Source organism: Pan paniscus, chromosome 18 (genome assembly GCF_029289425.2).
Source record: "Pan paniscus chromosome 18, NHGRI_mPanPan1-v2.0_pri, whole genome shotgun sequence".
In the NCBI taxonomy this organism is placed as follows: Eukaryota; Metazoa; Chordata; class Mammalia; order Primates; family Hominidae; genus Pan; species Pan paniscus.
The window spans coordinates 58085330-58100239 of record NC_073267.2 but is presented as its reverse complement, the minus strand read 5'-3'; the positions used below and the strand labels follow the sequence as shown (position 1 = coordinate 58100239).

The 14910-nt window shown below is 47.2% G+C and overlaps 1 long non-coding RNA gene across 1 annotated transcript in view; it reads right to left on the bottom strand.

Annotated features, from left to right (window-relative positions):
- Nucleotides 1-14387, bottom strand: part of LOC106633909 (uncharacterized) — a 124003-nt gene extending 109616 nt beyond the window's left edge. The window contains exon 1 of the long non-coding RNA XR_001337255.4: nt 11522-14387. This is a non-coding gene — a long non-coding RNA (uncharacterized LOC106633909). The remainder of the gene's footprint in view (nt 1-11521) is intronic.
- Nucleotides 14388-14910: the final 523 nt, after the last annotated feature.

The following is a 14910-nucleotide window of genomic DNA, read 5'->3' as shown; positions in this document are numbered from 1 at the left end:
GGATGTCATGGAAGGCCACCTAAGGGAAACATCTCTCCTGGGAACTGGTGTGCACGCCGCCTGCCTCCTCCCTCAGTCTAGCCTCTGGAACAGAGAATGCACCCTCTCCATTACTCCTGCCTCCTTCAAGACTCTTGTCAAATGTCACCTCTCAATGAGATTTCTTCTTTTTATTCTTTTTCTGAACTCTGTTGCCCAGGATGGAGTGCAGTGGCGCAATCATAGCTCACTGCAGCCTCAAACTCCTGGGCTCAAATGATCCTCCCTCCTCAGCCTCCCGAATATCTGGGACCACAGGTGTGCACCACCACACCCGGCTAATTTTTTTATTTGTAGAGACAATATCTCACTATGTTGCCCAGGCTGGTTTTGAACTCCTAGGCTCAAGCAATCCTCCTGTCTTGACCGCCCAAAGTGCTGGAATTACAGGTGTGAGCCACTCAGCCCAACCTCAATGAGATCTTTTCTAACTGCCCTACTTAAAATGTCAACACCCCTCCCTTCCCAACTCTCCCGACCATCCTTTCCCTGCCTTTCCCCCAATGTGGTCTACTTTTTAATATTGTAAAATGTACATATTTAGATTTGGTATTTATTGCCTGCTCCCCCACTGGAATATCAACCTCATGATCACGAGGGCAGGGAATTGTCTTCTTTTTTTTTTTTTTTTTTGGTCTCTTTTAACACTGATGTATTCCAAGCACCCAGAAAGAACCCATGATAGACATTAATAAGTATCCTGAATGAATAATACACCTCAGCCATTCCATGCCATTTGAAACCCAGACATTCTTAAGGTTCAGTGTTACTCCCACTTTCCATAAAAACCAAGTCCTATAGGCTGCCTCTGCATATCACCTCTCTGATCAATTTTATCCTCTCTACGTCCCCAAACATTGCCTGCGTTTGAGGCTCTGTCATCTCCCTCTAGCTATGGCATCAGCATCCTATCTTTCCTTTCTTTTTTTTTTTTTTTTTTTTGAGATGGAGTTTCACTCTTGTTGCACAGGCTGGAATGCAGTGGTGCCATCTCGGCTCGCTGCAACCTCCGCCTCCCAGGTTCAAGTGATTCTCCTGCCTCAGCCTCCTGAATAGCTGGGATTACAGGCACACACCACCACGCCCAGCTAATTTTTGTATTTTTAGTAGAGACAGGATCTCACCATGTTGGCCAGGCTGTTCTTGAACTTCTGACCTCAAGCGATCCACCTGCCTCAGCCTCTCAAAGTGCTGTCTCTCTGTTCTCAATCCTTTCCCCTCCAACCCACCCTACAGAGAGAGGACCTCACTGTGTTAATGTCCTGCTTAAAACCTTTCTATGGCAGGTGGACATGGTGGCTTACACCTGTAGTACCCCGGGAGACTGAGGCAGGAGGATGGCTCGAGCCCAGGAGTTTGAGTTCAGCCTGGGCAACATAGTGAGACCCTGTCTCAGAGAAAACAAATTTATGAGTTTCAAGTCAAGGCTAAATTGGAAAAAATAAAATAAATTTAACCAGCCTCTCTATGGTCCCCATGGCCTTCTCAGGAAATCCAGTCTCCAATGGTCCTGAAGCCTTAAGTGGTCTGGACCCACTTCCTGCTGTGCCTGCTCATCCTCACACCACCCCCCCCCAACATTCCTCAGACCTGCAGAACATCTTACTGCTGGCCACAGAGCTCTCCTGCAGACATTTTCATCTTCCGCTCTTTCTGCTGAAAATGATCTCCCTGCGTCTTTTTTTTTAAGAGTCTTGCTATGTTGCCTGGGCTGGTCTTGAACACCTGGATTCCAGATATCCTCCTGCCTCTGCCTTCTTGGTAGCTAAGATTACAGGCATGAGCTGTGCTATTCAGGTTCCCCTGCCTCTCACCAGGCTTGTTCCTACCTTCCTTGGGGACGTCCTCCAGGAAGCCTTCCTTAGCTTCACACCAGGCTGGGTGAGCTGCCTCATATCTGTGTTCACATATCAACTTGTGCTGATCTTGGTCAGCTTTTCTGACTCGGCCGTGAGATCATGTGAGCCTTGAGGACGAAGTTTTGTCTTATTTTATAATCCCAGTGAGGCTGGGTGCAGTAGTGTGCATCAGTAAACCCAGGTTCTGCAGTGAGCTATGCAGTGAGCTATGATAATATCTGTGAATAGCCACTACACTCTAGGTTGGGCAACAGAGCAAGACCCCATCTTTAGAAAATAAAAACAGGCCAGGCACAATGGTTCACATCGGTAATCCCAGGACTTTGGGAGGCCAAGGTGGGTGGATCACTTGAGCTCAGGAGTTTGAGACCAGCTTGGCCAGCATGGCAAAACCCCATCTCTACTGAAAATACAAAAATTAGCTTGGCACAGTGGCGCATGCCTGTAACCCCAGCTACTCAGGAGGCTGAGGCTGGAGAATCGCTTGGACCTGGGAGGCGGAGGTTGCAGTGAGCTGAGATCGTGCCACTGCACTCTGGCTTGAGTGACAGAGCAAGACCCCATCTCAAAAAAAAAAAAAAAAAAAGTAAATAATAAATAACAAAACAAATTAAATTTATTATTTAAATTTTTTAAATAACAAATGATAATCCCAGTGAGGATACATCATCTAAATAGTAGGCACTTAGTAAATAAGAAGGGAAGGAAAGCAGGAAGAAGGGAAGGGGGAAAGCAGAAAAGAAGAAAGAAAGGTCTCAAATGCTCAGCTCTCTTTCTGGGCACATGGTGGGACTGCACCTCTCCACCCACTTGAGCTCGTGCACGGCCATGTGATCTGCTTTGGCCCATGAAGTATGAGTGAAAATGACATGTGTCACTTTTAGGCAGAAGCAGACAGGTCAGTCTGTGGTCTCCATCCTCTTTTTACTGCCTGCTGGGTCACAGAAGCACGTGTTGAGATGGAGTCTCTGTCACACAAGGCCCCTGAGTGACTAAGACAAGCAGAGCCCCTGGTGGACCTGCACTGGACACACAGCATGGGGTGAGAAAGACACTCTGTTCTTTTGAACTGCTGAGAGTTTAGGGTTTATTGTTAACCTAGCACAATCATGTCTCTTCTTCTTTTTTTTTTTTTTTTTTTTTGTTTGAGATGGAGTTTCACTCTTGTTCCTCAGGCTGGAATGCAGTGGCACGATCTCAGATCACTACAACCTCCACCTCCCAGGTTCCAGCGATTCTCCTGCCTCAGCCTCCTGAGTAGCTGAGATTATAGGCGCCCACCCAAAGTACTGGGATTATGGGTGTGACCCACCTTGCCCAGCCACGTCTCTTCTTTTCCTTTTTAATTTCAACTTTTGTTTTAGATGCAGAGGATATACATGCAGGTTTGTTACATGGGTATATTGCATGATGCCGAAGTTTAAGGTACGATTGATTCTGTCACAAGCATAGGACCCAATAAGTAGTTTTCCAACCCCTGCAGCTCCCTTCCTCTACCCTCTAGGAGTCCCCAGTGTCTATTGTTTCCATCTTTGTGTCCTATTACCCAATATTTTGCTTCCACTTATAAGTGAGAACATGGGGTATTTGGTTTTCTGTTTCTATGTTAATTCAAGTGCAGTTGGTTTGAGGTATCAGGGAAAATCGCATCTTTTTACCCTTCTATTTGCTAAGAATATCAGACACTACCTTGCCTTTCCCACTGCTATACAATTTCAATTCCAATTGTCTGTTTTCCATAGATTCTTGCAAAGATGCTATAAGGCGAACAGGTGAAATATTATTATCCTCCACCTACAAACTAAGAAAAAGAACCTGAATGACTGCCCGGGACTCCCTGGGTAGGAGAGAGGGGAGCTAACACCAGAGCCCAGGTCCCCAGCTCCCCACCCAGGGCTTCACTGCTTGGCTCCAGTCAATAAAATAGCACAGGTCTAAAGAGTCTAAAATCTGGAGATACCCACCAGAAAGGGATCCTTCTTTTGTTACAAAGGAAATATATCCAAAGGTTAGAATCAGGCCAGGCACGGTGGCTCACACCTGTAATCTCAACACTTTGGGAGGCCAAGGCAGGTTGATCACTTGAGGTCAGGAGTTCGAGACTTGCCTGGCCAACATGGTGAATCCCCCATCTCTACTAAAAATACAAAAATTAGCGGGGAATGGTGGCAAGTGCCTGTAATCCCAGTTACTTGGTAGGCTGAGGCAAGAGAATCGCTTGAACCTGGGAGGCAGAGGTTGCAGTGAGCCGAGATTGCACCATTGCACTCCAGCCTGGGCGACAGAGTAAGACCCCGTCTCAAAAAAAAAAGAAAAAAAGGGTTGGAATCATGGACTTTAAAGCCCGACTGCCCAAGCTGGCCCCAGCTCCAGCCCTCACTACCCAGAGATCATGAGCATAGCTCCCTCTCTCTCAAGCTCCATTCCTCCAAGCCTGTAACACTGGGATAATAATAGTACCTACTTCTTACTCTTGTGAGTTTTAAATAAACAAATCCATGAAGAAGACTTGGCATGGCGTCTGGCATATAATAAAGGCTCGCTGAGATTTCTCTATGACTACCCTGTTATCACAGTTCTTTCCATTTAAACAGCCGCCTTCCAGGACTGTAATGCCAGGCTGCTGCCACAAGGTGGCACTGTTGTCTCTGGCCACCCTTCCTGAGTCGCTAAAGCTTCATTTCTCAGAATGCCAAGTTGAGTCAGGACGGAAGGAGAACCCAGAAAAAGATGACAGAGTCCGAGAACTCCAGCCAAAAACGTGACCTCCTTGTCACATCAAAAATGATGAAACTGCTTCCGTCTTTTATCTCTGCTCTTTCTTGTAGCTGGATTCCCACACCTCAGAATAGGCTGAAGCAGCTGGTAAAATTGGGCTGCCCAGCCCCAACCCCACACCACGGGCATAACTGGGCGGGGAGTCCTAGTGGAAGGTGATTGAATCCACTGCTGTAGAGAAGGTCTTCTAGGGCTGTAGCACGCTTACGCCTCACCTGGGCACCTTGTGAAAATGCAGATTGTGATTCTCAGCCTCTCTGTGCCTTATTTTCTTCACCTCAAAATAGGGAATAATAATGGCACCTACTTCAGGGAGTTATTATGCAGAAAAAAATGACAGCATGATCAATTAAGTGATTAATTGAATAAGCAGGACACATGGCGAGCGCCCTTGCAAGCTTTTATGTTAGAGAGAAAAAAAAAGGTCAGGCTTGGGGCTATGGGATGGGGCCTGGCACTGTGCATTTCTTTTTTGTTTGTTTGTTTTCGTTTTTGTTCTTTGAGACGAAGTCTTCACTCTGTAGCCCAAGCTGGAGTGCAGTGGTGCAATCTCAGCTTACCACAACCTCCACCTCCAGGAGCTCAAGCGATTCTCGTGCCTCAGCCTCCCAAGTAGCTGGGACTACAGGCGCGTATCACCACGCCCAGCTAATTTTTTGTATGTCAGTAGAGACGGGGTTTCACCATGTTGCCCAGGGTGATCCCGAACTTCTGAGCTCAGGAGATCCGCCCGCCTCGGCCTCCCATTACAGGTGTGAGCCACCGCGCCCAGCCAGCACTGTGCATTTCTAACAAGCTCTTGGGTGAGGTCTGTGCTGCAGTTCCGGGCCCCATACTCTGAGGACCTGGCCCATTTGTGGCAAATGGAATTGGCGACCTCTTGGAAGTCAAGGCTGCAGTGAGCCGAGTTCCTTACGCATGCCGGTTCACCCAGCCGCACAACAGCCCTGTGAAATCAGTGTCATTGTTGCCGTTTTATGGATGATAAACGAAAACATTAAGTAACTGTCCCAAGGTTGTAACAGCTAATTATTAGCAGAGCCGGAACTCAAACACAATACACTTCTGCTAAATCAAATGTTATTGTTTTATGTTGAATTAAAGGAAACATGGCCCAGCTTTCCCTCCCTGACTTCCCAAGACAAAGAGAAAAGATCACGGAGGCAGCAGAGAGTGGAAAGGAGGGCAGCGCCTGGAGCCAAATCTATCGGACTCACAGTCTGTCCAGTCAGGAGCTGTGTGACCCTGACGAGTTGCTCAGCCTCTCTGTGCCTTATTTTCTTCATCTCAAAATAGGAAATAATAATGGCACCTACTTCGGGGAGTTATTATGCAGAAAAAGATGACAGCATGATCAATTAAGTGATAAATTAAATAAGCAGGGCACATAGTGAGTGCTCAGTCATTGTCTGCACCGAGGGCTTATGTCCAAGGCTGTGAGAACTGCAGGGACCCATGATCTCCACTTTGGGCTTTAGGGAGCTCACAGTCTGATGAGGGAGAGTGGGGAAAGTGATCGCAGAAGGCCCATCGGAGCACCCATGGGGAGCAATCACCACCACGCAGCTCAGCATAAGGCAGCCACCAGCACCCCACAGGAACTGTCCAAGCTCATCTGTATGTTCATCTGCTCCTACACTCCCCCAAAAAGTTTAACACCTTGAGTGAGTCCACTCATTATGGATGCAACGAGACCACAGAGGACATGAGATGGAGGCTGTGAATCCACTAGGCCCTTTGTTCCAAAAGACTCTTGCAGCAGGAGCTGACCACAACGCGAATGACTGCAGTGTGTAAAGACATGATTTGTACCATCAGGCCTCTAAATGCACACCTGCGACTTCACATGGTGCCTCAACAGTGATCCATTCCAAGGCCGGAGGAGAAACAGCCTCACATTTGCTGAGAGAAGGTGGCTGGTCTCAAATGTGGGGCCTGGCTGTTTTCAAGGGTGAGTCTAGACACTCTTTACTCTGTAGCTGCAGTTTAAACCCTGGGTAATTTGAGCCTGCTCATCTGGGTCATAGTTAACAATGTGTCTTCAAGAGACTGGAAACAAACTGCCCTTCAGGAAACAGGGTACAGTCTCAGCTACTCTGGACGCCGGGGTAGCAGGATCCCTTGAGCCCAGGAGTTCAAGGCTATAGTGCACTATGATTGCACCTGTGAATAGCCACTGCACTCCAGCCTGGGCAACATCGGGAGACCTCATCTTTAAAAATTAATAAAATAAATGCCCATCATTAGGGAACTAGTGAAAGAAATTGTAAAATAAGCTGCTTGAGCAGATAAAAACAATAGAATGTGGGGGCTCTCAATGTTCTTATATAGAAAGATTTCATCCTATGAAAATAACAAGCTACGGCTGGGCACGGTGGTTCACACCTGTAATCCCAGCACTTTGGGAAGCTGAGGCAGGCAGATCATCACCTGAGGTCAGGAGTTCGAGACCAGCTTGGCCAACATGGCGAAACCCCATCTCTACTAAAAATATAAAAATTAGCTGGGCATGGTGGCATGCACCTGTAATCCCAGCTACTAGGAGGCTGAGGCAGGAGAATTGTGTGAACCCAGGAGGTGGAGGTTGCAGTGAGCAGAGATCATGCTACTTCACTCCAGCCTGGGCGACAGATTGAGACTCCATCTCAAAAATAAAAATAAAAATAAATAAAATAAAATGTAGAAAGATAGTCCCAGCAACTAAGGAGTCTGAGGCAGGAGAATCACTTGAGCCCAGGAGTTTGAGGCTGAAGTGACCCTTGATCGTTCCACTGCACGCCAGCCTGGGCAACAGATTGAAACCCCAACGCACATACAAAAAAAAGGTGGAAAGATCCACAAAAAACAAACAGTAGTGGTTATCCCTAAGGGAGTCCACTAGGAAGACGGGGGACAGAGACAGAGAGAGCAGTGCAGATAGGAGCAGACCCAGTTGCCCCTGGTTGCCTTGTTATTGTTTTATGCTGAATTAAAGTAAACGTGGCCCAGCTTTCCCTCCCTGACTTCCCAAGACAAAGAGAAAAGGCCACAGAGGCAGCAGAGAGTAGAAAGGAGGGCAACGCCTGGAGCCAAACCTCCCGGACTCACAATCTGCCATTCAGGAGCTGTGTGACCCTGATGAGTTGCTCAGCCTCTCTGTGCCTTACTTTCTTCATCTCAAAATAGGGAATAATAATGGCACCTACTTCAGGGAGTTATAATGCAGAAAAAGATGACAGCATGATCAATTAAGTGATTAATTGAATAAGCAGGGCACATGGCGAGTGCCCTTGCAAGCTTTCATGTTAGAGAGAAAAAAAAGGTCAGGCTTGGGGCTGTGGGTGCTTACCAACTTTCTTTCGGTTCCCTCCAAAATCCCTCCCATCTGTGGGCGCCCTTCCACTGAATGCCTTTTTAAAAATTGTGGTATAAAAAAACACAACATAAAATATATAATCTTTACCACTTTCAACTGTACAGTTTGGTAACGTTAAGTGTATTCACACTGTTATGAATGTATTTTAATACTTATGTAATTTTTTTTTTTTTTGAGATGGAGTCTCACTCTGTCACCAGGCCAGAGTGCAGTGGCACAATTTCAGCGCACTGCAACCTCCACCTCACAGGTTCAAGCAATTCTTGTGCCTCAGCCTCCTGAGTAGCTGGGATTATAGGCACCTGGCCACCACACCAAGCTAATTTTTTTTGTATTTTTAGTCGAGACAGGGTTTCACCATGTTGGCCAGGATGGTCTCGATCTCCTGACCTCGTGATCCACCCGCCTCTGCCTCCCAAAGTACTAGGATTACAGGCGTGAGCCACCACGCCCAGCCCTGTGTTGCCTATTTAAGAAATCAATTTAAAAATCATTATGCCCTCATGCTACCTGACTTCAAACTGTACTACAAGGCTACTGATACCAAAACAGATATGTAGACCAATGGAACAGAACAGAGGCCTCAGAAATAACACCACACATCTATAACCATCTAATCTTCGACAAACCTAACAAAAACAAGCAATGGGGAAAGGATTCCCTATTTAATAAATGGTGCTGGGAAAGCTGGCTAGCCATATGCAGAAAACTGAAACTGGACCCCTTCCTTACACCTTATACAAAAATTAACTCAAGATGGATTAAAGACTTACATGTAAAACCTAAAACCATAAAAACCCTAGAAGAAAACCTAGGCAATACCATTCAGGACATAGGCATGGACAAAGACTTCATGACTAAAACACTAAAAGGAATTGCAACAAAAGCCAAAATTGACAAATGGGAGCTAATTAAACTAAAGAGCTTCTGCACAGCAAAAGAAACTATCATCAGAATGAACAGGCAACCAACAGCATGGGAGAAAATTTTTGCAATCTATCCATCTGACAAAGGTCTTATATCCATAATCTACAAGGAACTTAAACAAATTTACGAGAAAAAAACAAACAACCCCATTAAAAATTGGACGAAGGATATGAACGGACACTTCTCAAAAGAAGACATTTATGTGGCCAACAAACATATGAAAAAAAGCTCATCATCACTGGTCATTAGAGAAATGCAAATCAAAACCACAATGAGATACCATCTCACGCCAGTTAGAACGGTGATCATTAAAAAGTCAGGAAACAACAGATGCTGGAGAGGATGTGGAGAAATAGGAATGCTTTTACACTGTTGGTGAGCGTGTAAATTAGCTCAACCATTGTGGAAGACAGTGTGGCGATTCCTCAAAGATCTAGAACCAGAAATACCATTTGACCCAGCAATCCCATTACCGGGTATATACCCAAAGGATTATAAATCATTCTGTCATAAAGACACATGCACACGTACGTTTATTGCAGCACTATTTACAACAGCAAAAACTTGGAACCAACCCAAATACCCATCAATGATAGACTGGATAAAGAAAACGTGGCATATATACACCATGTAATACTATGCAGCCATAAAAAAGAGTGTGATCATGTCCTTTGTAGGGACATGGATAAAGTTGGAAACCATCATTCTCAGCAAACTAACACAGGAACAGAAAACCAAACACTGCATGTTCTCACTCATAAGTGAGAGTTGAACAATGAGAACACATGGACACAGGGAGGGGAACATCACACACCGGGGTGTGTCAGAGGATGGGGGGTAAGGGGAGGGAGAGTATTAGGACAAATACTTAATGCATGTGGGACTTAAAACCTAGATGACAGGTTGATAGGTGCAGCAAACCACCATGGCACATGTATACCTGTGTAACAAACCTTCACGTTCTGCACATGTATCCCAGAACTTAAAGTCAAATTAGAAAAAAAAAGAAGAAAAAAAAAATCATTATGCCCAAATACATCATTGATGTCTATTTCAGTTGAGTAAAGAGACTTGTTATACTGGGAAAGAGAAAAAAAGGGGAACATGTACCTTGAAATCATACTGAACTGAATTCAAATCCTGTCCCTGCCATTTACTGGCATTGGAAAAGTCAAGTAAGTTCTCTAAGTCTTTGTCTCCCCATTCTTTTTTTTTTTTTTTTCAAGACAGGGTCTTGCTCTGTCGCCCAGGCTGAATAGTGCAGTGGCTCAATCTCGGGTCACTGCGGCCTTGACCTCCCCGGCTCCAGCAATCTTCCCACCTCAGCCTCCCGAGTAACTGGGACTACAGGCATGCGCCATGTCTGGCTAGTTTTTGTACTTTTGGTAGAGACAAGGTTTCGCCATGTTACCCAGGCTTCCCCGTTCTTCAAAATGCACATGAAAATGATGTCCATCAAAGCATTCCCGGGAGCATTAAATGAGAATTCTTGTAAAGCAAGGAGCACATAATCTAGCCCAAGAGCGCTGCGAGTTCACAGTGACTCTTTATTTTGCACTGCACTTGGAAGAATGTTGGACAAAGCGGGTGCCTTGGAAGCCAGGGCAGGAGTTCTCAACCTATGGAGCACCAGGAACACCTGGGGTTCCTGTTAAAAATATCCATGCCAAGAGTCCCACCCCAAACCCACTGAGCCAGAATCTAATAGAGGTGGATGGAACCTGAGCTACTGTATTTTAACACCCTGCCCCTCTTTTTTTTTTTTTTTTTTTTTTTGAGGTCGAGTCTCGTTCTATCACCCAGGCTGGAGTGCAGTGGCGGATCTCTGCTCACCACAACCTCCGCCTCCCGGGTTCAAGCGATTCTCTTTCCTCAGCCTCCCGGGTAGGTGGGACTACAGGCACGCGCCACCATGCCCTGCTAATTTTTGTATTTTTAGTAGAGACGGGGTTTCACTATGTTGGCCAGGCTGGTCTCGAACTCCTGACCTCGTGATCCGCGCCGCCCCCCCTCCCCCCGCCCAAGGCCTCCCAAAGTGCTGGGATTACAGGCGTGAGCCACCGCTCCCAGCCCACCCTACCCCTTTAATTCGGGCACATCAAAGCTGAGAACAGCTAGGTGGAGATGCCCTGTGTCCTTGGGTGTCACTTCTGGGCCTCCGGAGGTGGCAGGCCCAGGGAGACTGACGTGCTAAGGTTGTCGTTCTAGATGCTGAGAAGTTCTGAAGTCATCGCCAGACAGTGTTAAGAAAGAGAGCTTTGGGGAGTAATTTCCCTCATGTGACCTGAGGGCGGGGGTAGGGATGGAGGAAGTCGCCCTCCCCGCTCTGACATCTGATCACCTTCTGTCCACTTGAAGCAGCAAAAAGAGGGTGCAAAGTCCCCGTTGCATTTTACTGAGCTTCTGATGCACTCCCCCACTCCCCAGCTGCTCTCTCCACATTCGAGGAAGCAGCGCGGGTAGCAGCTGACCCAGTCGCCCCTGGTTGCCTGGAAGTGCCCTTCCAAGCTTTTTTGTCAGAGAGAAAAAAAAAAAAGCCAAGCTCGGGGCTGTGGGTGCTTACCAACTTTCTTTCGGTTCCCTCCGAAATCCCTCCCATTTGTGGGAGGCTTTTTCTGCCAGTCACCCACGTCCGTTTGGTTTGCATCCCAATTCGGCCTTGCCACCGGCTCCCAGAAGCTCTGCGTGCTGCGGGTGGCCCCGGAGTCTACCGCGAGGTGGAAAGAGCTGGGACGGCCTCGCAGACTGCGCTGGCGCCGCGGGAACAGCAGGTGGCGCCACGGACCCAAGGCGCCCTGAGCCGGGAGCGCTTCCTGGAGAGAGCAGGAGTGTCTGTGTTCACAGGAGCTCAATAAATGCTTGATAGGTATGTGTGAGAGCTGAAAGTTTCCCGCTGCACTCTGTGTCCAGGTCTAAGCAGAAAAGCTGGCAGGAGGGTGAAAAAGCGAGTGTCCAGGGGTGGGAGTTGAACAATGGGAACACATGGACACCAGGGGTGGGAGTTGAACAATGGGAACACATGGACACAGGGAGAGGAACATCACACACCGGGTCCTATCGGTGGGTGGGGGGCAAGCGGAGGGGGAGCATTAGGACAAGTACCTAATGCATGCGGGGTTTAAAACCTAGATGACGGGTTGATAGGTGCAGCAAACCACCATGGCACATGTATGCCTATGTAACAAGCCTGCACGTTCTGTACATGTATCCCAGAACTTAAAGTCAAATAAAAATTAAAATTAAAATTAAAAAAAAAAAAGCGAGTGTCTCCGCAGGAAGGGCGGGCGGACCCTCCGCCTTGCAGAAATGGGCAAGCCTGGCCCGGGAGCAGGGAAGGCCGCGCAGCACCAGGAGCGGAGGGGCCAGGACTCGGTCGCCAGCTCGGTGGTCTTAGACCCTACACGGGCTTCCCCAAAGACCTGGGGCTGCTAGCAACCCCCACCCCAGGGACAGAGTCCTCGGTCCTGGGGCACCAACTGAGAATTTCCCACTCTGAGTCATTTACATCCCCTTGATGATTTTGGACGTACCTACATGTCACCTGAAATATGACTCAGTTATTTTTTTCTTCAACTCAACTGTTTAAAGTTAAATGTAGGCCAGGTACAGTGGCTCATGCCTGTAATCCCAACAGTTTGGGAAACCCAGGCTGGAGGATCTCTTGAGGTCAGAAATTTGAGAGCAACCTGGGCAACATAGCAAGACCTCATTTCTCAAAAAACAAAAGAAAAAATTCAGAGCAGGAGTGTAAGTTTATTTAAAAGGCTTTAGAACAGGAAAGAAAGGAAAGGAAAGTACTCTTGGAAGAGACCCAAGCAGGCACCGACATCAAATGCCCATTTTTTTTAATTAGCCAGGTGCAGTGGTGCACACCTGTAGTCCCAGCTACTCAGGAGGCTGAGGTAGGAGAATCGCTTGAGCTTAGGGGTTAGTTCAAGGCTGCAGTGAGCCGAGATCATACCATTGCACTCCAGCCTGGGCGACAGAGCAAGACTCTGTCTCTAAAATAAACAAACAAGAGTTATCTGTATTTAAAAAAAAAAAAGTAAATAAGTAGAGCTAAATATAAGGGAAATAGTTTATTGCTATACTAACTAGAAGCCCAGTATTTCTCACCAAAACATAAGAGAACTATAAACATAAATACACAACAGTCATGATTTCTTACAAGTCTGGCAGTTTACCGCTGAAAAGCAACTGGTATCTCATCAGTGCTGTGTTTTCCACACTTGAGGAAAATCAGGGATTCCAGCGCAGAAACCAACAGGAATTCTGAATGAAATGAGGTAACAGGTGGTGAAAGGAAAGCCAAGCAAAGCCCGAGAGAGAGGGGTTCAACCCTGACCGACATTCTGTGCCGGGCAGCAGATTCCAGGGCTTCTTGCAAGATGCACATTCTTCCGGAAACTGCAAGTTATTTTTGACTGGTAAGCTGGAGGGGAAGGGTAGAGGCCCAGTTTCCTGTGAGCCCGCCCCACCCCTGAGGTCTGACGCCAAGCTGATGGCATCACAGGGTCAGGTAGTCCCAAGAGGTCACCTGGCTGGCCTCCCATATCTGGTGACCAATCACCTGTCCCACAACCTTCTTGAGGGGTCTTCCTCCCTCTGCCCCAGTGCATTGCTGCTGTGGAGGCAGCTGCAGGGAGGCAGGACCCAGGGCAGCTGGCCAGACAAGTGAGTGCAGGGAAGATAGAGGAGGTGGAGTGGCCCTTCCCCAGACACAGCTTCAGTGAGCCTGTGATTGAAGAGGTGTCTGCACTGGGTTATGCTGTAGGGAAAGATAACCATGGGACTGTGGGCAAGGCACTTCCCCTCTTGCTCTTGGTTTCCTCTTCTGTAAATTAAAGAAGGTGGGTCAAACAGGACCTTGTAGTGAAGAGTCGTCTCCAAGCACCTCTCCAGCCTGAGACTTGGGGCTGTTAGAGGGAGGAATTGCCTGGCCAACCGTGTCTTTCAGTGCATGCAGTTGGTTTTTTTTTCTTTTAAAGACAGGGTCTTGCTCTGTTGCCCAGGCTGGAATGCAGTGGCCTGATCATGGCTCACTGCAGCCTCGAAATCCTGGGCTCAAGTGATCCTCCCACCTCAGCCTCCCAAGTAGCTGGGACTACAGGCACCCACCACCATGCCCAGGTAGTTATTTTATGGTTTACAGAGATAGGGCCTTGCTGTGGTGCCCAGTCTGGTTTGCAAGAGTTTTGTAACAAAGTGTGCAAATGGTCTCTCCTATTATTTCAGAGAACCAAGAGCCCATGGTCAAGTAGAAGGAGCACCCTCCCCACTGTGTGTGTCCTGCAATCCTGGAATATGGAAAGGCCATTTGTACCACCTTGTCCTGGAGCTCTTTAAGTCAAGAAATCCCAATTATTGATCCTGGGCAGTCCCTAAACTAGCCTGGTATGAGTTTGGGAGTGGGAGAGTTCAAGGGGAGCCAAGGCATGCCTCTGCCCCTCTAGTTCTGCCGGGAAGTCTTCAATATTGCACACCCGCTGTGACAGTCCTGGCTCAGTCCCTTCCTAGTAGTGGGGACTGCAGTCAAGTTAATTAATCTCTCTAAGCCTCAGTTTCTTAATCTGTAAAATGGGCATAACACCTACTTCATAGAATTGTTTGTTGCGGCTAAATGAGATCATTCATGTAGAGTCAGTCAATCAGTATTTGCTGAACACCTACTGTTCTAAGTGCTTGGTGCATAGCCTAGTTCCTTGTACAGGATTAGGCATGCAGGGAGTTTTGGAAAAGCAATGAATATACGTGTATATATGTGTGTGTGTGTATATATATATGTATATGTTTATATAGAATATCTTCCATACCACAGCAATTCCATTCAATCCCCTCTTTCAAACATGAAGGGGCTGGGCTTCCTCTTGGCATGGTAGCCAGGTTCCAAGCAAGACTATTTCACCAGCAAGTGTTCCAAGAAAAAGGAAGTAGAAGCTTTCATCTTCCTAA